The sequence below is a fragment of the Triturus cristatus genome, chromosome 1_2 (assembly GCF_964204655.1).
Source record: "Triturus cristatus chromosome 1_2, aTriCri1.1, whole genome shotgun sequence".
Lineage (NCBI taxonomy): Eukaryota > Metazoa > Chordata > Amphibia > Caudata > Salamandridae > Triturus > Triturus cristatus.
In genome coordinates this window covers 21,179,462-21,204,463 of record NC_140580.1, presented here as the reverse complement: position 1 = coordinate 21,204,463, position 25,002 = coordinate 21,179,462, and the positions used below count along the sequence as shown (strand labels likewise).

General features: G+C 51.4%; 1 protein-coding gene across 2 annotated transcripts in view; it reads left to right on the top strand.

Moving 5' to 3' along the window:
- DENND2D (DENN domain containing 2D) overlaps positions 1 to 25,002 on the top strand; it is a 736,340-nt gene that overhangs the window by 107,988 nt on the left and 603,350 nt on the right. The window lies entirely within an intron of this gene.

Genomic DNA, 25,002 nt, shown 5'->3' with positions numbered 1-25,002 from the left:
TAATCTATTTTTTGCTTGATTGGTCTCTTTTGCGGTGATAGCAAAACGAAACGGTTTGGCACAGGACTGCGGATTGAAGCTTTGAGTTTCTTTTTTCTGCGCCATTTGCTGATAAACTCGTAAATTGTAGGTCACATGACTGTGTTGTTGTTCCTGTTCTTTTTTTATCTTGAAACCATGACTTATTAGAACATTTCACCCACCGAGGGTAGAATGTTCTAAATAACAAAGAAAAAAAACAGAAGGCCAAAAATTGGAATGTTGAAGGCTTATACCTGTCATTGTTAGCCCAGAGCCACTTCATTGTCTTCAGTGGAGTGCCCAGCATTTTAGTTTTCTAATATTTTAATAATGAGCACGATCGCATCCCATTAACAATAAGGGCATATTTCGTTAGGGCAGTGTCATAGCAGCAGGTCTCGCCTGATACCTATCTAAACCAGAATGCAATCAAATAAACCTAGTCATAAAACAGTGCAAAGTGCAAAGATGGTACTGTGTTAACACAAGTCTAGAGATAAAGCTGGAGTTCTAGTATATTGGTGGTTTGAGGGGAGGGTAGAGGGACGAAAGAAAAAGGACACATTAAACAATTATAAATTAGTTTAAAAGGGGAAAAGCAATCAAAGAACAATACGTGAAGTAGCGAATGTATAGCAATTAATGAATAAAGTGCCCATGCAAATTATCAATAAAAAGTACCAGAAGTGCTTCAAGAGAAGCAGTTAATAAAACCATTAGCGAGACAGTATCCAGTAGTGCAGGAGACTGGGTGAAGAGCCTCCTCTAAGAAGCAAAACTTGTGTCTTTATGTTTAAAGTGAAACCAGATACAGTCAAATATATGGTGCAAGTTGTTTAGTTTTTAAATCAGTGTTCTTCGGGAGCCATCAACATCAATTCTCTAATTGATTTCTCAAATGTTGGTGGGTGTGCACACTTTTCTGTTTTCAGTGTACATAATGTAGCCTCTTCCAGTGCTGTGGCAAACAATCTCTTGCAGTGAGGTATCATATGTAGAATGCCGGAGATGTCCTAGAGCAGCGTTGCTTACAAACATTTCCTCAGGCGCCAATTAGTAGTCTGGGATGTGAGTGGGGGCCACACTGATATGTCTGGGAAGGGGGGCGGGTGCGGGGTGGGCAATGATTCGCCTCATAGTATCGCCATTGGCAACCCTCAGTCCCCCCTCCAACCAAAATATATTACCCAATAATAACACACACACACAGACTGTTAGATTGGGTACAAAATGCTGCAGGTTTATTACATACACCGTTATGTAATAGGTGGGTTATCTTACGGGCGATCCAAGGGCAGGCAACCAACTGGGCCGCCTGCCCGCCTGATGAGCCGGGCAGCACTGGGGCGAACCCCGCCTTTGTTGCCTTCCAAGTGATTCTCTTACAGGATCACGTGACCGTTGGTAACTTCTACTAACGCCCCTTCACGGGGCGGAGCGTCGCATAGCAAACCCCCGGTTGTTCAGGCCCACAACCGCCCGAAGGACTAGCGGGGCGCCGACACGGCTTCCAGGACCCTCCCATGAGGCTCCTCGGATTTGGCTCTGGCACCCTCTATGGTGCCGCGCAGAGGTACCCTTGGTACCGGCCTGCTTCCAGATCGCCCTGTAACTCCGCCACAGCTCTGGAGGCGGCCACCGTTGCCGCCAGAGCCCCCCACCAAAACAGCTATAGTCTTACCTGCAACTCTCCTGTCTAGAGCTTCCTGCAATCTAGATGAAAGAGAACGATCCCTGCTGGTTATAGATGGCCCCATCTATATCCCAAAGCCCTTGACACTATCCTGGGTCAGATAGTGTCTGCTGAAACAAAAGGCCCGTTAGGCCTGGGAAGTTGCGCCAAGAGCAATTCACCGCCATGCGGGAAAGTTCCACCGCTTCACTTGCCTCAGCCCCGAGCCAGCTCTGTGCGGGGTGGATGCCGGCACCCAGGCTCCCAAGGCCCCATCTATTTGCTGATCTCACCTAGCTGCCGTTCTCCTAGCACCGAGTGTGCCTGAAAACCTGCGTGCCCATCTATGGGACAGCAGCCCGCTTGCTAGGTGACCACTCCCCCACCCGCCTGCCTGTTCTGGCTATTCTGGCGAGAGGGATTTTATTTAACCTTTGAACAGTCCCGTTGTTTGCTAAATCCTGACGCACCGAAGTGTTCCTAACTGAAAGTGTGTGGCCATGGGCAAGGGACCCTCTTGCCCTTGCCATGTATCCCTTATTCCTTATGGGAATTATGCCTGTTCAGTTCCCTCTGTGGTGAAACCCCCTAGGCATACTAGCTTAGAGAATCTGTCTGGTTTAAGCAGAGCGCACTGTCTGCGGCATGGTCCAAGCATTACGGATTGGCTAAGTCTTACTTTAACCCCTCCTAGAATGCTCCCAGATAGGAGGGTGGCCAGGGGGGGTACCCACCGCCAGCCCGGAGCATCCCCAGCGGTGACAAATTACCTGCTCCGTTGTAGTTTAGTTTTAGTTACCCACTGGGCGTGCCAAATGTTCTATTGACATAGTGTCCCATTGTGTTTGACACGCTGCTACCCCAATTATTGGGACGGCAGCACACTATGTTGGCTGACTGCATCCCCACGCGAGGTACAAGTGTCGGTATCCCAGGTTCCCAGCTCCCTGCTAGCTCCAGTAACCTACCAGTGGTTCCGCTGGGAGATACCACAGACTGCAATGGTCATCCAAACCTTAAGAAACGCCCCATTCTCACCTGGGCGGACCTCTAAATGATAGTGGTTTCACACAGCTGAAAAGCCCGAGGCACGCTTCTTAACCTATCTACTGGTTTTTGTTACTCGGCACCCTTATGGTTGGAGCTCTGTGCTTGCGCGGCGCGTGTGTACCGAGGGCAAGGTGTTGCTGAAGAGCTGGTGTCTGTTACCCATTTGCTGATACTTATCTATCGCTACTGCCCTTACTTGGATTGAAGGAATGCTGGATGCTTCCCAAGAACTGTAGACTTTGTGGTCCCACCTGGCTTGGTCCCATAGCGTGGGGCAACCCAAGTAGTAGTCGGGACCCTCATGGTACCTCCACCCCAGCGTGGACTATCAATGTCTTTGGGACACCGGGGCAGGAGATGCCCCTTCCCGTCTCAGGTTCTAACCCATAGGAGGATAACCCTGGGGGCAGACAAGTCTGTGGGAACCAGACTGGAACCTTCAGAGCAAATACCGGCCCTTTCCTGAATGTTGAGAATGCCGATGGTCAATGGTGCCTTGTCTCCATAAGGCTCTAACGTAGTGTTTACCAAGCATTTTGAACCGCCGCGCACTTGTGGGATTACAACTACACCACCCGTGTACCGCCCTGGCTAAAGGGCGGGTGGATAGGTCTTAACTGAAGCACCCGACCCTGCCTTTGGTTGCAGCGGAATGCCCCCCAGTGTATGTCTGGACCCGTCTCTAAATGGTGCCCGCAGGTGTTCCTCATCAGGGCCTTACCCTTGCTTTGGTGCTAAGCTCAGTGTGCTGACGTCAGGTATTTTGCAGCATCTTGCATGGCCTCCCGATATATAATACAAGACCACCCTACACCTGCAACACGCCAGTACTAACGGCTAACAAAGCTTGTTAGTTGTAGAAGCTGACCGAAGCTGCAACTCTGGCTTTGTCGCGTGGCATTTCGAAAATGGTTCAATTCTGAACTGGTGTGACTGTCACCTTTCTGTGTTGCACAAGCATGACGTGTCTCGCATCAATGATAGCAAGCTCGCCCAGGGCTTGAGCAGCAGGCACTGCGTCGCCATGCAACCGATGTTATACTAAATAATGTGGCCTGTAGGTAGTGCCATTTTAATGTTCTCTGCCTGACACCCCACAGGGCGCTGTGAGAACAGCCTACACCATGCGAAGTTGTGCCTTCTAAAAAATTCCGGTCTGCATCCTAGACAGAGGGTGGTCACGCGGAGCCCACTGCTCCTCACCGCGAGACCCCTCCTCGCACGCAGTGATACTTGAATCCCCGGTTAATCTGGCGTCCGGTTGATTGCGCTTACACTAAAAGTGTGGGAATGGGGACCCTCCTATGATGACGAGGCTGTGGGCAAATTCTGCCCGCGCAAGAGCCGTCTGCAAGGAAACATACTCCCCAGTGATGGGGCGTTGCAGAGTAATCGTAGGGCCAAACGGGTCAGCAAAGCACGGGGAGTGCAGTGCCACCTGCCCCGGCGGTGTGGCCAATTCCCACGACATCAGGGGTATGGGCCCCTAAGCTGTACGATCTAACATGGGAGCCCAGGCACCCGACACCGGCCGCGCCTGAGCTAGCCACCCCCCACCCCTAGCTGCCAGGTCTCTGATAGCTATGTGTGGCATTCTCATATTCGCAGCAACTATGAATGGCCATTCAAAGACCATGAGAGACACTGTCTAGCGAGCGAACCAAACAAGTGGGCCACCCGCTAACTATAAAAATTGCACCTCGGAAACACTTACTATGAACCGCAGTGATTGGCAACGGACATTTACAACCAATAAATTTCCTCTATTTCCTGTGCGGCTCATGCCATGATTTCTTTTAAAGACAGTGAACCGACATTAAATTACCACGTCGTGCCCCTGTGAGGAATGTTGAACAGTGGGGGTTTTGGTCAAATCCATGTACTTGTAGAAAGCCTCACACCGCCCATGTGGCTCAGAGTACAGGGCTTGGTGACACCCCCGGCATTAAAACCATGTGTAACAAACAGGGAGATTTAAAGTCAGGCTAACCCCAATATTGCGAGGAAAGACCCAACACACAGCTATGCCCAAATAACAACCATCCTGCATCAAACAGACAGACGGAAAGACAACAGGAGCCTCACACTCCACGCCCGCAGATTAACACCACAAGTAAATAATCGTTTAACGAGACTATTAAATGACAACGGACATCCCTTCGGCATCAGGCGCCATAGCTGTTTCATAAGTGAACTCGGACCCCAAGGCCCTTAACACCCGGTACAGACCTCGGCGCCACCCCTGTACGGTTGTGACCCGGCAGGCGGCTCGCCCCCCGGAAAGACCGGCATGGGCAGCAAAGCGGGATTGTAACAGGACCGGGCAGGTAATACAAGACAGCCCTCCTGTGTTACCAATTCAAAAGCACTCAAAAGGCTGACGAGAGAATATAGTGTTGCCAAAGGCAGATGCACCGAGGAAACCAACAGCATATTTACAGTACATCTCGGCACAATAAATACATGTTTACCATGGATAAGCACCCGTGCGCCTGTCCGTTGCTTGCTGCTACACCGTTGCTGCCATGCCTGTAAGAGGGAAAAGTCGTCGCTCTCAGCCAGAGTTAACCAAACATGGTATACAACCAGAAATGCACTTCGTATCCAATTTAGAACCGAAAGCAGCTATCGGAGTGCTGCTCATAAGTCACTGCGACCAGGCCTGCACCACGACCACGCCAAACCAAAAAACATACTCGTCCCCATGTGCGCCAGCACAACCACGCAGCCGGAATTCACGCCACCCGTCAGCATCGCCCGCCGGGCACCATGGGTTATCAACAGGGCAGGGGAGGTGGGCACCGCCCCCTACCAACCTCTAACACAAATCTGCCCCCCACGCAAAACGGGCCGTCTGTGCATGAGCGCAATTCGCCCCCCAATCATAAGCCAGCAGTGGGGTTGGGGGGGTGGAGGGGTTTGGGTGGGGTGGATGGGACTTAATGCATTCAGTCCATTTGCGTGGAACAGATCTGGCCGCCCCTTCACCTCCTGTGGCCCGCGATTGTTATGCGGAAAACGCCACCCTTGCCCAAGAAAACAGCATCCCCCCGCCCAGGATCCTATCGTGCAACTCCGCACAGCTTTATTTATTTATTTTTTATATATAGCGCGAGCTCGGACCGAATATAGTGGCGCGCCTACCATGAGAGCCGTGTTTGCATCCCATTCTAAAAGAGGGAAAATTAAGTAAAACCAGGAGGGGGGGGGGGGTGAAATGCTCGCGCGACTCGCCCCCTCAAAATTATTATTATTATTTTTTTTCCATTTATACATATATATATATATATATATATATATATATTCACTGAAAAAACCATAGGTTTCACACATGTTATAGTTAGCGGAAATTTTACTGATAAAAAACCAATGAAATTCCCCCGTTATAGTTAGTGCAGGCAACTATAACTCACGCGACCGCAATCCTCTGCTGATGCTAATACTGTATTTAGACACTTATTTGCCCATGTCTTCTTCCATACATTTTTAGCTATACATATATTACAAATATTTTTTTTTCATAAAGACACATATGTCATCAGCAGAAGATTGCGGTCGCGTGAGTTATAGTTGCCTGCACTAACTATAACGGGGGAATTTCATTGGTTTTTTATCAGTAAAATTTCCGCTAACTATAACATGTGTGAAACCTATGGTTTTTTCAGTGAATTTGCAAGGTTTTTTAAATGCTAATTCCTAACTATAACGTGTGTGAAACCTATGGTTTTTTCAGTGAATTTGTACGTTTTTTTAAATGCTAAGTTACTTTACGCCATTAGTGGCGTGCGCGCCCACTTAACGCAGTTAGTGCCGTGCACGCACGGTGGGCACGTGGTGCGATGACAAAGCAAGAAAGCACGTCAACAAATCTGTTTCTGCTTTCCTCCGTGACTATGGTATGGGTGCCATTTACCACAACAACTTGCGTTATGACATGCAAGACATTTATAGAGGAGATGGTGTGCACTTCAATGATGAAGGCTCTTTTTAGAGCCCCCTAATATCTAAACACTTAAATCTGATTTTCACTTTTTTTTTTTTTTTTTTCTACCGTACGCTTACCGTAAGCTTACCGTACGCGTACCCCGTGATTTTTTTTAAAATCAATAAATGTTTTTTTTGTACTTTTCTGTCCTTCTTTGACCCCCTTACAAATGTTAGGGGGTCTGTAACTCTCCTCATTGCCCCCTTTCCTTGTTTTCACTCTTTTTTTTCAGAGTGAAATACACAAAATGGCGGCCGCCGCTTCCTGGTTTCGGCCGATTCGAATGTTTACTAAGATCTAAGAGCCAATCAGAATCGCGCTCGCGCACGCCACCGTACGCTTACCGTAAGCGTACGGTAAGCGTACCGTAAGCGGGCTCAGATATATATATTGATTTAAAGGCTATTTTCTCAGAATCTACTGAACAGATTTACACCAAACCTACAAAAGGCACTTCCTTGACCTAGGGACTACCTCTCTGCCAAATTTTGAGTAATTCTGTTCAGCCGTTCGGGCTGTAGCTCGTTCTAAAGGTCCTATGGAAAAATGCATGGGAAAAACGCGTTTTGGGACCCCCCTTTTATCTCAGCCCCCGCTTGACGGATCCCCCCGAGACTTTCAGGGTAGGAGCGGAGCGTAGCGCCCCACCTATTTTGAGAAATTCGCGAGGATTCGTCGACCGGCGCCAAAGTTATTCAAAATAGAATGTTGAGGTTTTCCTATGGAAACGTGGTCCTAACTATAACTACCTACTGGCGACCGCCAGTAGGTAATATATATATATATATATATATATATATATATATTTATAAAGCGCGGCTTGAACCGCCGGTGTTGAGTGCCTACACCTGGTCTTCCCAGGCGGTCTCCCATCCAAGAACTAACCAGGCCCGACCCTGCTTAGCTTCCTTGGTCGGTGAGATCGGGCGCATTAGAGTTGCATCGCCCTGCGAAACGGAAGCTCCGAAGTGGAATAAATAAGTCAATACCTCCACAAGGATCTGGGTGTGTGTTGTGATCTGACTCCGCTTCCGGCTGTCCTATCTCGACTATGCCCGGAGGGAGTCGGCCGTGCAAGGGGTGGGCGCGTAATCCTGCAGGACGGGTTCATGCACTCTCGCTGCTGGGGGCAGACACACTCTTTTGCCAGTGAGGACCCGTGCCGTAGTGACGTTATTGCCAAAGGTCCGGTGCAGCCCTGTTTCCTGTGCCATGTAGGACCTAGTTCCCGTGCTGGAGTGCAGCATGACCCTTCTCCAGAGCGCTGGGGGCCGTGCTCTCTACTGGCTGCCGTGCCTGATGCTCCGGTAAGTGAAAGTTTCGCCGTGCTGCTGCTCAGCTGCCCAGTGTGCACGACCGCCAATGCCCCGCACATTTAAAACCGGGCGGTCTCGACCCGGAGGCGCTGGAGCGCCAGCATGAGCACCGATGCCCCCGCAAGGAATGATTCTCGCAACCCGCCACCGCAAGACTCCTTCCCTTGTTGCACCCTACGGATGGCGCGAACCATGAACAAAGGGCCCCGCAGCGGCAACAAACCAGCCCGCAACCCTGCACTCCTATCCAACGCGCTCTCGATCCGAGCGGACCGGAGCGCGCAACATGAGCCCAGATGGTGACCCAACGCGCTGCTATGCTGGCCGAATCTCGGTCCAGCTCCGTGTCCGGTTGGTGGAGGGGGGGGGTGTGTGGCTCTCTGCCCGAACACCGGCTTTCACCCCACCGAACCCGCGGCGCCCCTTTTTCAGGCAGGCCCCCTTTTTGGCCGCCCAGCGCCCCCCCCCAGCTGCGAAGCGCGCGCCTCACGCCCCGCACCTAGCCGGCCGACCCCGCACCCAGCCCGTGCTACCATGTCACAGTCCGCCAAGCCAAATCACGCCACCTAGGGCCACCTGCGAGGCTCGTGCCCCCTACCCCGCCCGTGGCAATCCATGCCACAGGGCCCCATATGCCTGGTACTGCCCAGGGACAGGCGGGGTGGCAAGCGGGAATCACCGTTCTTAATGGAGACAACAACAAGTGATGCCCCTCGCGTCACTTCCGGGCGGAAAAGAGGAGGGGGACACCGGCCGGAGTCCCTGCCCCCCCAGGAGGGGGTGCGGGGAGGGGTGACCGGTGCCCAGGCGACACTAGGGCGCCGACCGCTCAGTGGCCCCCTGCGGGGGCCGCGGTCAGCGGCATTTCTAAAGTCAGTGAATCTTAAAAGAGCAAGGACATTTGTACCTCTCTTAGCACCATCCTATTGTTGCGACATGCTTTTTTATTTTTTTAAGTCAGTTCACACCGCAGTCACACCACAAAAAAGATGGTGCTTGTAAAGCTAACTAAACACGCTAAAGTCAAATACACATTAATGTACATTGTTTACGTAAACTACACAGAATATTTAAAATGGCGTATCTAGGCACGTTTGGTGCAGAATTAAATCTATCTCTGTGTGTTTAGAAACCACCTTCTGCCTACATCGCTTTTATGAATGCATATGCAAAGCGAGGCACAGCTGATGGTGTTGTAAGGGCCACCAGCTGCTAGCGAAACGAGACTTTATAAAGCGCAGCAGTTTTCTTTTAAATAGCATTTTCTTTCTCTAGTGACGTGATGTCACTGAGAGACAGGCCAGTGATAATGAGCATTCACAATGCTTACTCCATTTTACGCTCTCAGTTGATCCATTATTTTTAATGGGCATGAAGGAAACTATGCTGTTTCGAAATGTGTCAAAGATACTGAGTTTAGAAATAGTTAGTATTTTACAACTCTTTATGGTGTTACCCAGACTACTGTGTGAATTCAGGGGGCATTTTGTGGCTGGGTCCATTGCCCGTGACAGAAAAGGGCCCAAAAAGCAGTGTGGAGACACCAATATTTTGCCTGGAAAAGTGACCCCTTTTGGTAATGTGGGCAGCTGCAGTATATGGGCTCGGCCGCTACCCAGGGAAATCCACCAACTCCAGATATTTCTGAACTAGACACTCAGGGGAGTCCAGGGTGGTGTAACATGCATTGATTCCACTTCGATTTGTTACCAACAATGTCCTGCAAGCCTGAAACTTTGGCTGAAATCATGCATTTTCCTCACATTTTGAGAAGGGAAGGTTCAGTTACCTGCAGGAATCCACCATATTCCTACCACTCTGCATTCCTACACCTCTCCCTATAAAAATGATACCCAATTTTGTGGCTGGATCTATCACTGATGACACAAAATTGTAAGATGTATTCTGGAAAAGTGATCCATTTTGGCGATGTGGGTAGTTGCAGTTTTTGGGCCCGGACTCGGTTGTCACCCAGGAAAACTTGGCTAAGCCATTTCTGAACACTAGACACCCAGAGGAATCCAGGTGGTGTGACTATTTTCTTACCTGAATTCCATTTTTACCTTAAATGTTGGTGTTAGACCTGTCAGCCCTTTGGGTGGTCCCTCCTCATCATTATTTATTTTGTCCCACTTGTGCCTCAAACCCTGTTTGAATTTTTCCTTTTTGGGAACCACCAGACTTTTTAGTGTTGCTACAGATTCAGGGAGCCATTTTAGCTACCCCTGAAACTTCTGTCTGAGGGCCTGAAGCACAAAATGGTGGCCTCCTGTGACATCACCAGCATCCACTGGAACCTACCAGCACCTTCCAGAACCTTCCAGGAGATTCCAGAACTGTGTGACAGTTGGAAACCGTTTAGAATGTTGGGAGGATAAGAGAGGCCGTTGGCAGTTGGAGCTGGCAGTTGGCACCTGACTGGTGAAGAGAGAGGAGCACAACAGCGAAGGAGGAAGGAGTGAAGCAGTAGGGGTGGAAACTTGTGCCTGGAGTGGGGTCCATAAACCCACCCTTGATACTTGTCCCTACTGATGGATCCCAGCCTATAGCCCTGTGTGGGAAGAAGTCAGAAGAAAACCATCCTAAGGACCTTGACAGCAGGAACAGGCCTTAGAAATAAGAAGACAGCAAGATTCTGACCTGAGAGCTGGTTTCCCTGGAGCCTGGCGTCGAGTAGCCGAAGACCTGGAGCCCGAGGTGGAGAAGCGGCGCTGACTGAGGTAGCAGACGTCGTACCCGGAGCCGCCTGAGGTCGTAAGAGGGCGCCGGCGGGGGTCGAGAGGAATACCAGAGGTCGAGGAGGAAGTGAACCGAGGTCGAGTGAGCGGCGTCATCGGAAGGGTGAAGTCCGCCCTCCGGAGTCGTCGGAGACCGAGGTCGAGGAGCACCGGAGGTCGGGAGTGAGGATCGCACTCCGGAGTCGCCCGGAACCTGTAAGGAGGAACACCGGAGGTCGGGGGTGAGGATCGCACCCCGGAGTCGCCGGAAGTCGACAGCGAGGCCAGGCCGGCCGACGTCATCGGAGCCGAGTGCGCCATCGGACCGGAGCCGCCCGAAGTCGACATCGTGTGAAGAGACTGCCCGACGCCGTCGAATCGGAGGTCGAGTTCGAACCGAGGCCACCGACATCGGACCGGAACCGCCTACCGGCGTCGTCAAAGAACTGACAGTGTGCCGAGGCCGCCGAGACCGAACCGGAACCGCCTCACGGCGTCGACACGACTCCAGCGGCGTCGGAACATCAGAAAAAGGGCAGTAAGTGGAGTAGAGGGCGCCTAAGGCCCTGTGGAGACCTGAGAGACTACTCTAAGGGGCTAGGGAGGTGCTGAAACCCACCTGACTGTGCCTGGGGTGAACTGGGACTAACCTAGAGAGGTTGTGTGGAGAGGAAAGCCAGGGCATTGGAATTCCCCCCTTTGATCTACCTCAGTTTAGGCCTCAGCCTTTGCCTCAGTCAGGGAGTAGAACCCCCCCCCAAGCCTTCCACAACCCTACAAGCTGTGCCTGGGCCAAATCAGCCCTTAAGAATTGAAGTGTCATCTGATTCACGAAGTGTACGGTATACTTCTAATTATTTATTGGGGATACTGTATTTATTAAGTTCTTATCTATTTATTGCTGCACTGAATTTATAGGTCCACAGGACTTGTTGGTGTACAGTATTTATTGGTACAGTATTTATTGGTACAGTATTTATTACCTCAAAGTATTTAATTGTCTGTATATATTGCACTTGTATTTATGCCCTGTTATTTATGATCACCCCTATTTATTTCATCAAACAGCAAATATTTATTTGACCTGCTCTATTTAAGAATTTGTATATTGTGATTGTTATTTATTTTCCCAATCAGCAACTAAGAGAAAAAGATAAAGAAGAATATTTTCATAATTTTTACGGTGTAGAGTCGTTTTTGGAACGGATGCACGCATGGTTATTGTATGGGTATATTGTATGCTTAGCACTGCGCCTGTTTCCTGACCACTCGAGCCAAGCTACCCCGTTGTGTCGGGAAGGTCCACCACCACCCTGCGGAGTGGGAGTGGGCTGTTTCCAACATAAATTGGTGGCAGCGGTGGGATAGAGCTGTGCCTACATATACTTAACAATAACTGTGGGTAGTCCATAGGCCTACACCGGGAGTTTTCTCACAGCGGCCTTCCTAATTGTGGGTTTTTGTTTTTTCCAAATTTACTCTGGTGGTGGGAGGAGGTATTACTAAAGGTACCCCCCTGCATTGTTACTGCACAAAACCTGTCCTCTAACCTGAGTGGGCAAGATGGAGTTTGTTCTTGAAAATCTAGACACGTACACTGTGGCCCAACTCAGGGAGTTTTGCCAGCGAGAGGGGGTGTACTGTCCCCCAGGAGCAAAGAAGGGTGCACTTCAAACCAGCTTAAGGGCTTGGGGGGAGGCACGCAGGGAAAGCAAGGCTGAGGAAGAGGACAGGGATGGAGAGCCTGACCCCGAGGGGGCTGAGATGTACCAACCTGAGGTGGGGAACCTGTCAGCAGGGCCCAGGACACTTTCTAGGAAGGGCAGCACTGTCTCTAGTGGGGGCTTATCCGAAGTGGAGTTAGCAGACCGGAGAGAGAAGAGACAGCTCACATGGGACTTAGCAAGGCTGGAAAAGGAGAAAGAGGAGCAGAGGATGGCCCATGAATTGCGACTGAAAGAAATAGATCTTCAGATTTTGAGAATCGGGGCACAACCTGTTCCTAATGGTGGCAGCCAAAACCAAGAGTCCACCAGGGAATCCAAACCTTACCTGCCAAAGGACATTGTAGCGAGCTATGGGGCGGGTGACGACATCGCCAAGTGGCTAGCAGCCTATGAGGTCTCATTGAGGGCCCATGGGGTTCCAGCGAAGTATTGGGGAGGGGGATTGTATAAGTACATGCCTCCAGCTGGTAGGGATGCTTTATTGGCCCTCGAAGAGGATGAGCAAACCCACTACCCCACCATGAAACTGGCGCTCATCAGGAAGTTTGGACTTACTCCGGAAAAGTACAGACAGAAGTTCAGGGGTAGTCACAAACTGGGCACACAGAATTGGGTGGACTTCCTGGACTATGCAAAGAAGGCACTGGAAGGTTGGATTCAGGGCAGTGAAGTAAGGAACTACGAGGAGCTGTTTGACCTAGTACTGAAGGAACACCTACTCGAGAAATGTTTCCCTGAACTGCGGCAACACCTGGTGGATAGCAAGCTGACCAGCCCCCGGAAGCTTGCTGAGGAGGCGGACATTTGGGCTAGTACCCGGGTGTCCACAAGGGGGACTGGAGGGGATACTCAAAAGGCCGGACAGGGCGCCCCCCAGAAGAAAGAAGGAGGGGAAAAGAAAAAGGAGTTCTCCAAAGGCCCCCAAAATAACTTCCAAGGGAAGGGAACAGGATTCACCTCTAAGGCTAACCCACCCAGAAACCCTAATCCTGGCCAGAGTCAGCAGCCAAGGGTTGTCCATTGCTATGAGTGCGGTGGCGTTGGACACTATAAAGGAGATCCGAAGTGTCAGAAACGATCACCCCCTCCCACTGGAGGAAAGCCCCCCGGAGTAGCTAGTGTAGTGCTCGGGGAGGAGATGCCCTTAACTAAGGGAAGGGAGTGGGCGGGTGTCACTTTAGTGTCCCTGGGAGAACGGGAGATGGTTCCTAAGATCCAGGTGCCCGCAAATACTGCAAAGTATGGGCAGTGGATCACCATCAACGGCCAAAGAGGGGAGGCTCTGAGAGACACAGGAGCCAGTATGACTATGGTACGTAGCCAACTGGTGTCTCCAGAGCAAGTCATTCCCGATGTACTCCACCCAGCCGCGATGGCTGACGGCAGAACCGGCCACTATCCCGTGGCTGAGGTTCCCTTTGAATGGGGGGGGGTTGCAGGTTCACTTCGAGTTGCCGTAAGCCCTGCCGTGCCAGTCGATTGTCTGCTGGGCAATGACATGGAGCACAACGCTTGGAAGGAGGTGGAATACCGGACTCATACCGAGATGCTGGGTACACCTGACTGGGCCTGTGTTAGCACAAGGTCCGTGACTACCCGAAGAGGGAGTTCATTCCGGCTGGAGCCTGGAACAAAGGCCCAGCCAGCTGCCAGTCAAGGGAAGAACCGAGGACAGGAGGAGCCTGCCTCGGCGTCTCCACCCCGTAGGACGGATAGGCCACCGGAGGTGGTGGACCAGGAGTCTGCGGAGGGGGACGTTACCAACCTGGAGAACCTGCCCATCCCGGCCGAGTGGCACGTGGAGGGAGGCCCGTCCAGGGAGGAATTCTGCCAGGGCCAGAGGGAGTGCCCTACCCTTGAGGGGCTTAGGCGACAGGCCGAAGCCCAGGCAGCAGGGAACGTTGAAGGGAACTACAGTGTTTACTGGGAGGATGGCCTCCTCTACAGTGAACCCAAGGCACCCCTACATGGATCCTCACGAGCCTTGGTAGTCCCTCAACGTTATCGAGCCTTCCTTTTAGAGTTGGCTCATGAGATACCATTGGCAGGACACCTGGGGCAAGACAAGACCTTCGCCCGTCTTGTCCCACACTTTTATTGGCCTCAGATGAAAGTGTCGTCCGATACCTACTGCCGGACCTGTGTGTCTTGCCAAGCCAGTGGGAAAACAGGGGTGAAGCTGAAAGCTCCCCTGGAACCACTTCCTGTCGTTAGCACCCCCTTTGAAAGGGTGGGCATCGACATTGTGGGTCCGTTAGATCCGCCAACATCAGCTGGTCACAGGTTTATCCTGGTTCTGGTGGATCATGCCACACGGTACCCAGAGGCAATCCCTCTGAGGACCATAACAGCACCTGTTGTGGCTAGGGCCCTGATGGGAATCTTTACCCGAGTGGGTTTTCCCAAGGAAGTTGTGTCCGACAGGGGGACCAACTTCATGTCAGCATATATGCGGGCAATGTGGAAGGAGTGTGGAGTGACCTACCGGTTCACAACTCCTTACCACCCCCAGACCAATGGTCTGGTGGAGAGGTTTAATAAAACCTTAAAAGGCATGATCAGAAGTCTGCCTGAAAGCCTGCGGAGGAAATGGGACGTCCTCCTACCCTGTTTACTTTTTTCTTACAGGGAAGTGCCACAGAAGGGAGTGGGCTTCAGCCCCTTCGAGCTTCTGTATGGGCACCCTGTACGCGGACCTCTTAACCTGGTGAGAGACGGATGGGAAAGAACTCCCAGAAAGCTCCCCCAGGATGTGGTGAGCTACATGCTGGCCTTCCGGAGCCAAATGGCTAAGTTGTGGAAGCAAGCTTCTGACAACTTGGAAGCCAGCCAAGCAGTAATGAAGGCGTGGTATGACCACAACGCTCACCCGGTGGAGTTGGAGCCTGGCCAGAAGGTGTGGGTGATCGAACCTGGAGAGCTTAGTGCCCTCCAGGATCGCTGGTCAGGACCCTTTGAGGTGTTGGAGAAGAAGATTAAGGCTACCTACTTGGTGGACCTGAAGACCCCTCGTCAGCCCCTGCGGGTGCTGCATGCCAACCGCCTCAAACCCCACCACGAGAGGCCCGAAGTCATCTTGATGATGGTGACTGACGGAGGAGAGGACGTGGAAAGCGAGCCTCTCCCTGATCTGTTTGCGTCTCAGGAAAAGGATGGGTCGGTGGAGGGAGTGATTCTCTCCCCATCTCTAACTCCTGAACAGCAGGAGGACTGTCGCCAGGTCCTGGGGCAGTACTCTTCGTTGTTCTCCCTTGTCCCGGGTAGGACTCACCTGTGCGTCCATGACGTGGACACAGGAGACAGCCCACCTGTGAAGTCCAAGATCTACCGGATGTCCGACAAGGTGAAGGCCAGCATTCATAGTGAAGTCACTAAGATGCTGGAGCTAGGAGTGGTTGAACCTTCTAGCAGCCCCTGGTCCAGTCCGGTGGTGTTAGTACCAAAAGCTGCACCACCGGGTGCCCAACCAGAACTGAGGTTCTGTGTGGACTACCGGGGACTGAATTCAGTGACAAAGACTGATGCTCATCCGATCCCTAGGGCGGATGAATTAATTGACCGGCTGGGAGCTGCCCAATATCTAAGTACCTTTGACCTTACTTCAGGGTACTGGCAGATCTCTTTGACTAATGGAGCAAGGGAAAGGTCAGCCTTCTCCACGCCCAATGGCCACTACCAGTTCTGTGTGATGCCCTTTGGGCTCAAGAACGCACCTGCCACGTTTCAGCGCCTGGTAAACCAGATCCTCACCGGGATGGAGAGTTTCTCTGCTGCTTACCTGGATGACATAGCCGTCTTCAGTAACAGCTGGGAGGATCACTTGCGTCACCTGCAAGCTGTTCTCCAGGCCCTGAGACAAGCTGGATTGACGATCAAGGCCAGCAAGTGCCAGATCGGGCAGGGGTCGGTAGTGTACCTTGGACACTTGGTGGGTAGGGGAACGGTGCAACCCCTCCAGGCGAAGATCGAGGCCATCATGGCCTGGGAACCCCCCAAGACACAGACTGAGGTCCGAGCATTTTTGGGCCTCACGGGATACTATCGCCGCTTCGTGAAGGGGTACGGTACCATCGTAGCCCCTCTCACGGAGCTCACGTCCAAGAAACAACCTCGACGGGTAGTCTGGACGGAGGCTTGTCAGCAAGCCTTTGAGAAATTGAAGAAAGCCATGTGCGAGGCCCCGGTCTTAAGGGCCCCAGACTTTTCCAAGAAGTTCATTGTCCAGACAGATGCATCAGAACATGGCATTGGGGCAGTGTTATCGCAACTCAACGAAGAGGGTCTGGATCAACCCGTGGTCTTCCTATCCAGGAGACTACTTCCCAGGGAACAGAAGTGGAGTGCAATAGAGCGTGAAGCCTTTGCAGTGGTATGGGCTCTGAAGAAGTTGCGGCCATACCTGTTTGGCTCGCACTTCCTGGTTCAGACCGACCACCGACCCCTTCGTTGGCTGATGCAAATGAAGGGGGAGAATCCCAAGTTGTTGAGGTGGTCTATTTCCCTACAGGGGATGGACTTTCAGGTGGAACATCGGCCTGGAGTGGACCACGCCAATGCAGACGGTCTCTCAAGGTATTTCCGCCTTAGTGATGAGAACTCCCAAGGGGTTGGGTAGCTCTCCCCACTTTCAGCTGGGGGGGACGCGTGTTAGACCTGTCAGCCCTTTGGGTGGTCCCTCCTCATCATTATTTATTTTGTCCCACTTGTGCCTCAAACCCTGTTTGAATTTTTCCTTTTTGGGAACCACCAGACTTTTTAGTGTTGCTACAGATTCAGGGAGCCATTTTAGCTACCCCTGAAACTTCTGTCTGAGGGCCTGAAGCACAAAATGGTGGCCTCCTGTGACATCACCAGCATCCACTGGAACCTACCAGCACCTTCCAGAACCTTCCAGGAGATTCCAGAACTGTGTGACAGTTGGAAACCGTTTAGAATGTTGGGAGGATAAGAGAGGCCGTTGGCAGTTGGAGCTGGCAGTTGGCACCTGACTGGTGAAGAGAGAGGAGCACAACAGCGAAGGAGGAAGGAGTGAAGCAGTAGGGGTGGAAACTTGTGCCTGGAGTGGGGTCCATAAACCCACCCTTGATACTTGTCCCTACTGATGGATCCCAGCCTATAGCCCTGTGTGGGAAGAAGTCAGAAGAAAACCATCCTAAGGACCTGGACAGCAGGAACAGGCCTTAGAAATAAGAAGACAGCAAGATTCTGACCTGAGAGCTGGTTTCCCTGGAGCCTGGCGTCGAGTAGCCGAAGACCTGGAGCCCGAGGTGGAGAAGCGGCGCTGACTGAGGTAGCAGACTTCGTACCCGGAGCCGCCTGAGGTCGTAAGAGGGCGCCGGCGGGGGTCGAGAGGAATACCAGAGGTCGAGGAGGAAGTGAACCGAGGTCGAGTGAGCGGCGTCATCGGAAGGGTGAAGTCCGCCCTCCGGAGTCGTCGGAGACCGAGGTCGAGGAGCACCGGAGGTCGGGAGTGAGGATCGCACTCCGGAGTCGCCCGGAACCTGTAAGGAGGAACACCGGAGGTCGGGGGTGAGGATCGCACCCCGGAGTCGCCGGAAGTCGACAGCGAGGCCAGGCCGGCCGACGTCATCGGAGCCGAGTGCGCCATCGGACCGGAGCCGCCCGAAGTCGACATCGTGTGAAGAGACTGCCCGACGCCGTCGAATCGGAGGTCGAGTTCGAACCGAGGCCACCGACATCGGACCGGAACCGCCTACCGTCGTCGTCAAAGAACTGACAGTGTGCCGAGGCCGCCGAGACCGAACCGGAACCGCCTCACGGCGTCGACACGACTCCAGCGGCGTCGGAACATCAGAAAAAGGGCAGTAAGTGGAGTAGAGGGCGCCTAAGGCCCTGTGGAGACCTGAGAGACTACTCTAAGGGGCTAGGGAGGTGCTGAAACCCACCTGACTGTGCCTGGGGTGAACTGGGACTAACCTAGAGAGGTTGTGTGGAGAGGAAAGCCAGGGCATTGGAATTCCCCCCTTTGATCTACCTCAGTTTAGGCCTCAGCCTTTGCCTCAGTCAGGGAGTAGAACCCCCCCCCAAGCCTTCCACAACCCTACAAGCTGTGCCTGGGCCAAATCAGCCCTTAAGAATTGAAGTGTCATCTGATTCACGAAGTGTACGGTATACTTCTAATTATTTATTGGGGATACTGTATTTATTAAGTTCTTATCTATTTATTGCTGCACTGAATTTATAGGTCCACAGGACTTGTTGGTGTACAGTATTTATTGGTACAGTATTTATTGGTACAGTATTTATTACCTCAAAGTATTTAATTGTCTGTATATATTGCACTTGTATTTATGCCCTGTTATTTATGATCACCCCTATTTATTTCATCAAACAGCAAATATTTATTTGACCTGCTCTATTTAAGAATTTGTATATTGTGATTGTTATTTATTTTCCCAATCAGCAACTAAGAGAAAAAGATAAAGAAGAATATTTTCATAATTTTTACGGTGTAGAGTCGTTTTTGGAACGGATGCACGCATGGTTATTGTATGGGTATATTGTATGCTTAGCACTGCGCCTGTTTCCTGACCACTCGAGCCAAGCTACCCCGTTGTGTCGGGAAGGTCCACCACCACCCTGCGGAGTGGGAGTGGGCTGTTTCCAACAGTTGGCTAAAATCATTTCTATGAGGGAATGTTTTGGAATATGCAGGGATTCCCACAATTCCCACCATCAGGTGTTCCCACAATTTTCCTGATAAAAACAGTACCTAGGGGGGTGCGAGGTGGAGCGTGACCAAGATGGCCGCACACCAGTGAGGCTCCTGCCCTGCAGAGCGGAAAAACGTCCTTCAACCCCATCCTTGGCTCTACATAAGGTCCTCTATGCACACCACTGAAGACCGGAACCACCACTGATCCCAGCGGTGTAATTTATTGATGGAGGGAGCAGATCGCTGTGGAAAGAGAGGCCGGTGAAATTTCATGCGGACAAATTCTCCTCAGGCTGGTACAGGAGGGCGGCTGCGATAGCCAGGAAAGCCCGCTACTATATCGCTGCAACCTCCCGAGGTGAGTGCCTGCGACATGGTTACTGACCAAGGAGATCGCGCCAGGTAACACCCGCTACAAGGAGGGCTCCACCGGAATAACGCCGAGCTGTGACCGCGCATTAACTGACTGAGTGGACAAGCTGTTAGCGGTGCGCTGACGCAGGAACTGCTCGAACAGAAGCGAGGGAGCGCACTGGAAATTCCCCTTGCTGGTGCTGGGATAGGGGGACCGGATCTGAGGCACTCGCCAGGGCTCGGATGCGCTGTCTCCTGGACCGTTGTTGTCGACGTAGCTGTGAGGGACAGCCGCCATCTTAGCTGCCGGGCGCTGCATGGGACAGCGAGGGATCGCGTAATTGTAGGCGCTGGCGGTCAAACTGAACAAATATAACTCTGAGCGACCTGACCCCCGCATAGCCTCTCATACCTGCAACCACAATAAGTGCCTCATCAAAATCCGCAATTTTGTGTATGCACGAAACAAGTGCAGATGGGCGGCCATTTTAAGCTGTGCACAGACTCCCTCCGATATTGCTGACCGATGGCTGCAGGTGGTAGCGCGGCACTCCTGACGGCAACAGGTTCATACAGCGAATGCCAGTCATCTCCTGGGAACCCTGGATACCCAGTCAGGCTAAAGTGCATTTAGCAGGGGATCCCAGCACCACAAACGTTTTCTATTGGGGTGCACTGCCCTATATTGCCACCGTTACGCACACAGAGCGAGCACAACACCATAGTACTCAACGGTGCAGAAAGAGGCGAACGGCCGAAGCATGGAGTAGCAAAGGATCAGACGGCTCAGCGGTCCAACTGTGAGGGTCAGCGGGGACAGTGAGTCACACGCAGCATATACCTGCACTACCCTGGCGGGTGCACGCATTGGGTCCTCCGCGTAGGAAGTGCTGGTTGGGGAGGCCTCGAGGCGCACCTTGACAATTGGAGATCGATGGCAGGCGGTACATACTTGCTCTATGCTCGCAGGCGGCTCACCAGGAATCAACATGGGGCGCACTGATACCAAGCAGACAAAACTGCCATTTGAAACACGCAAAACATCTAGGTCTAACTCAGTGGATCACACAGACTCGGATAACGCGGACACTCAGGAGGAGGACTGGAAAGCGCTACTACTCGGCATGAAACAAAGCCTTACAACCATAGCTGAGAAAATAGAAACAATGAATATGCGGATGGACTCAGTCGTTAATAAACTAGACATCAAAGAAGCAGAAACTAGAGTGTCTGAACTGGAAGATGGCGCCACGGCAAACAAAGACCATGTTTCGCAGATGGATAAACTGCTAAAACTAATTGCAGATAAGAATGAGGACTTAGAAGCCCGTTCCCGAAGGAACAATGTGTGTATCCTGGGCTTGACGGAATCGCCCAATACGGGCCACATGGAAGACTTCATTGAGAAACTGGTTGTGGAACTGTTTGGAAGAGACCTCTTCTCTGCCCATCTCATGGTGGAGAGGGCGCACAGATCTCTGGCTGCCCGCCCGCCCCCTGGAGCACAGCCCCGTCCAGTGATAGCGTGCTTCTTAAACTACTGAGACAGGGATACAGTCTTGCGCCATGCTCGTGAGAAGAAACCGGTCCACTATGAAAACACCACATTGGCGTTCTCCCAGACTTTACACAAACCGTACAAGACACAAGGCGTAAATTCACCGCTGTGAAGAAACAATTGCAGGCGCAATCGATCCCATACGCTATGATGTACCCAGCGAAACTGAAGATAACGCACCAGGGGAGACAACATTTCTTTCAAAGCCCACAACAAGCAGAGGACTACCTCAAGCGAAATCGCCGAGCGGCATCTACGTGACGGGGACGCATGAATGCTCCAGGTCCCAGTCTCCCCCAGACTGAGGTGCACAACTCTTACTGACGCACACTTGATCATCGTTGGCGATATGACTCCGAAGAACTGTTCTCCATTGGTGAAGTATTGAAGTTAAAAAAGCGTTATAATCTGTTGCGACCGGACACTCGCCTCCATCCCGCCATGGCTACCCACCGTTTCAGCGGTGTAGCAGGTGGGTGCAATGGTGGAGGAGAGCGGGTAAGGCTCCTAGTGACTTTCCCACGAGGGCAAACCCCCAAATCTCCTACAAGGAGGGAAATTAATTGTTTTTAACTGAAGTTTCTTATTGGTAGGGAGGGTACATATGCCCGGCGAGTTGGGGATGCCGGAGTGGGAGGTGGGAGGGTGTTCTAATTTTGGCGAAATGTTATCTACCCAGTTAGCTAGCAGTAACGGTATAGGGCTCAGTTGCAGTCACAATAGGCGAAGGGATGGTGGACACCACACGTGATATTCACAACCTAAAAGTGATATCATGGAATATACGGGGTCTGAATAATCCTAGGAAAAAGAGACAGGTACTCGGCTACTTAGACAGGCATCACATCGCGGTCGCACTACTGCAAGAAACACACTTGAATTCGGAGATTACACCTCCGTTCGCTGCGAAATGGCCCTCATATCGCTATTTTGCATCGTACTCCGGGGAGTGGCCATTCTAATCAAGAGAGGAGTGAAGTTTGTACCCAGCGGGTCAGACACTGATCCTAACAGGAGGTACTGTCTGGTATGGGGGAGGCTTCATTCATATGACGTGACATTTGCAAACTATTAAGATCCCAATACCGACGATCCACATGCTCTTCTCCTACTATGGAGCAAAATCCAAACGATAGTTACTACTTATGTTATTTGGGGGGGAGATTTTAATACAGTGGTGCAACCCCAGATGGATAGGTCTCGAGTTTCCCCAATGCACTTCACGGCCACGCAACAAGCGCTAAAAGATATAATAGACACCAACTATCTACTTGACGCATGGAGGTATAAACACCCTACACAGCGGGAGGGCACGCACCACTCTGCGGCTCACTCGACATGTGCTCGACTTGATTACCTGATCATATCCGTTGGGATGGCACATTGGCTAGTACACGTAACCCATCTGGCCCGCACATATTCGGACCACTCCCCCGTGGTAATGGAGTTACATGCCCCGATCAACCAAACCCCATACAACAACTGGCGCCTCCACCCCCTGCACCTCCAAGACACTGTTTTTAGAACGGAAATAGAACGAGAAATTCAGGAATTTTTTGAGCGGAATGTGAAGTCTGTCTCCAGCCTCACTACTGTTTGGGAGGCATTTAAGGTCATAGCTAGGGGGTGGTGCATCTCCAAGGGTGGAGGTATACTCCGAACTCTACGCGGAGACCTGTACAGACTGGAAGGGGAAATTAAAGCACTGGAAACTGAGCTTCACGCAAGCACGAACGATAGTGTACTCAGAGCCAAAATACGGGAAAAACTAACAGAATACGAGGAAACTGCGAACAGGGAATGCAATTTTTGAGGGAAACCATATATGGCAAGGGTTTATGGTGAGGGAGACCGTCCTGGGAAGGTTTTAGCAAACATGATTAGACCCCCCCCAAGTTTTCTAACTACATTTCGGAGATACAAGAAGCACAGGGCACTACACAGAGAAACCTCTCAGACCAACTGAACACGTTTATGGACTACTATAAAACACTCTATACCTCCCAAAGGGACACCCCGCTTGATTTGCCACAATACTTTGAAGACACGGCATTGGCTTGGTTGGGGGATAACCAACAAAAAGTTTTGAATTTGAAATTGGAGGTGGACGAAATTACTGAAGCAATAATGCACATGAAATCAGGACGAGCCCCGGGCTCCGACGGCCTGCCAATAGAATTCTATCAAACCTACGCACCAATTTTAGCTCCCATCCTGAAAGATGTTTTATGAGGCGTTAGAGGAGGGAAGCCTACCGAGAACTATGCGGGAGGCTCAAATAACCTTACTATTAATACCCGGTAAATCCCCACTACAATGTGAGTCGTACCGACCCCTCTCCTTGCTGAATTGTGATACTAAAATTCTAGCAAAGGTCTTGGCGATCCGACTCAGTCTATTGATGGAACGACTGGTGTTGCCGGACCAGGCGGGATTTATCCCAAACCGTGCCACATCTCACAATATAAGAACACTTTTAGCAGTACTACAAGACATAGCCTCAATTGCTCGGCAGTGGCGGTCTTTCTCAACGCCACCAAGGCGTTTGATTCAGTGGAGTGGGATTACCTGTTGGGAACTCTGGGTTACATGGGGATGCACTTTACCCTTTTAAACTGGGTAAAACTGCTATATACGCAACCGATAGCCACAGTTCTGCTGAATGGTGCCAGGTCCTCTAACTTTACTATATCCAGGGGCACGAGACAGGGCTGTCCGCTATCCCCAATTTTATTCGCTTTGACAATTGAGCCTCTGGCAGCAAAGCTACGGCTGCATCACAATGAGAGGTCACTGATTTATCCTGCTAGACAACTGCTTATCTCCCTTTATGCGGACGATATGACCCTGTATATCAAAAAGCCTCAAGAGAACCTTAATCCTGTGTTACGGGAGATAACCAAATTTGGAGCCATTTCTGGTCTACAAATAAATTGGACTAAGTCTGCAGTATTCCCCCTCACGAACAAGACCCTACCACACCAATTGGATTACCCCCTGGTTTGGGAGAGTGACGAATTAAAATCTCTGGGTATACACATAACCAGGGATAAGGACGCACTGATGCGCGCAAATTACGGCGCGGCTATTGACAGGATAACAGATAATATTACCAAGTGGATACGACTACCACTTTCAATGGCAGGGAGGATATCCCTTATTAAGATGATTCTATTGCCAAAATTCCTGTACCTCTTTATCAACATACCGTATCATCCCGGGAGATTTTTAACACACTCAAGACACAACTTACAAGACTCATATGGGGTGGGAAACAGGCACGGCTCAACCTCGCTGCATGGATGTTGCTGTACCACCAGGGGGGATATGACGTTCCCAACTTTGAGTACTACTACTACTGTGCGCAGGCACATTTTGCAGTTTATTGGTTCCACCCGCCTCCCTTCATGCTTCATCTGGCGGTGGAGGATGGCTATATGTCCCCGACGCCTCCAGAAGGTTACCTATTCACTACGGCGATGGAACGAGAGCGCGACCCGTCCACGGTGGACTGTACTCTCGCTGCGTGGAGGCGGATTGCACGCAGGTTAGGGGCCCCCATGATGTACTCCCCTAGGATGCTCCTACTACGTAATCCCTTATTGCAGGTTACGTATGAGGAGATATGTCGCAGAATGCTTGACGGTCTGCATTACACCACCTGGGGGGATCTTTATGTCGGGGGACAATTCCACTCCAAGGCACAATTCTTCGGCGCAGACGCACCCATAACTATGGACACATATATGTATATCTGACTCAGACAAAGCGTAAAAGCAGCAACCCCTGCATTTCCCGAAGAACCAGATATACCCGCACCTCTACATGCCCTACTACAGGCGGACGCCCCCCGACATGTCACGTCGCTCATGTATAAACATGTACAAAATGCGCCACCTCCCCAGAGTCCACGGGCCAGACAGGAA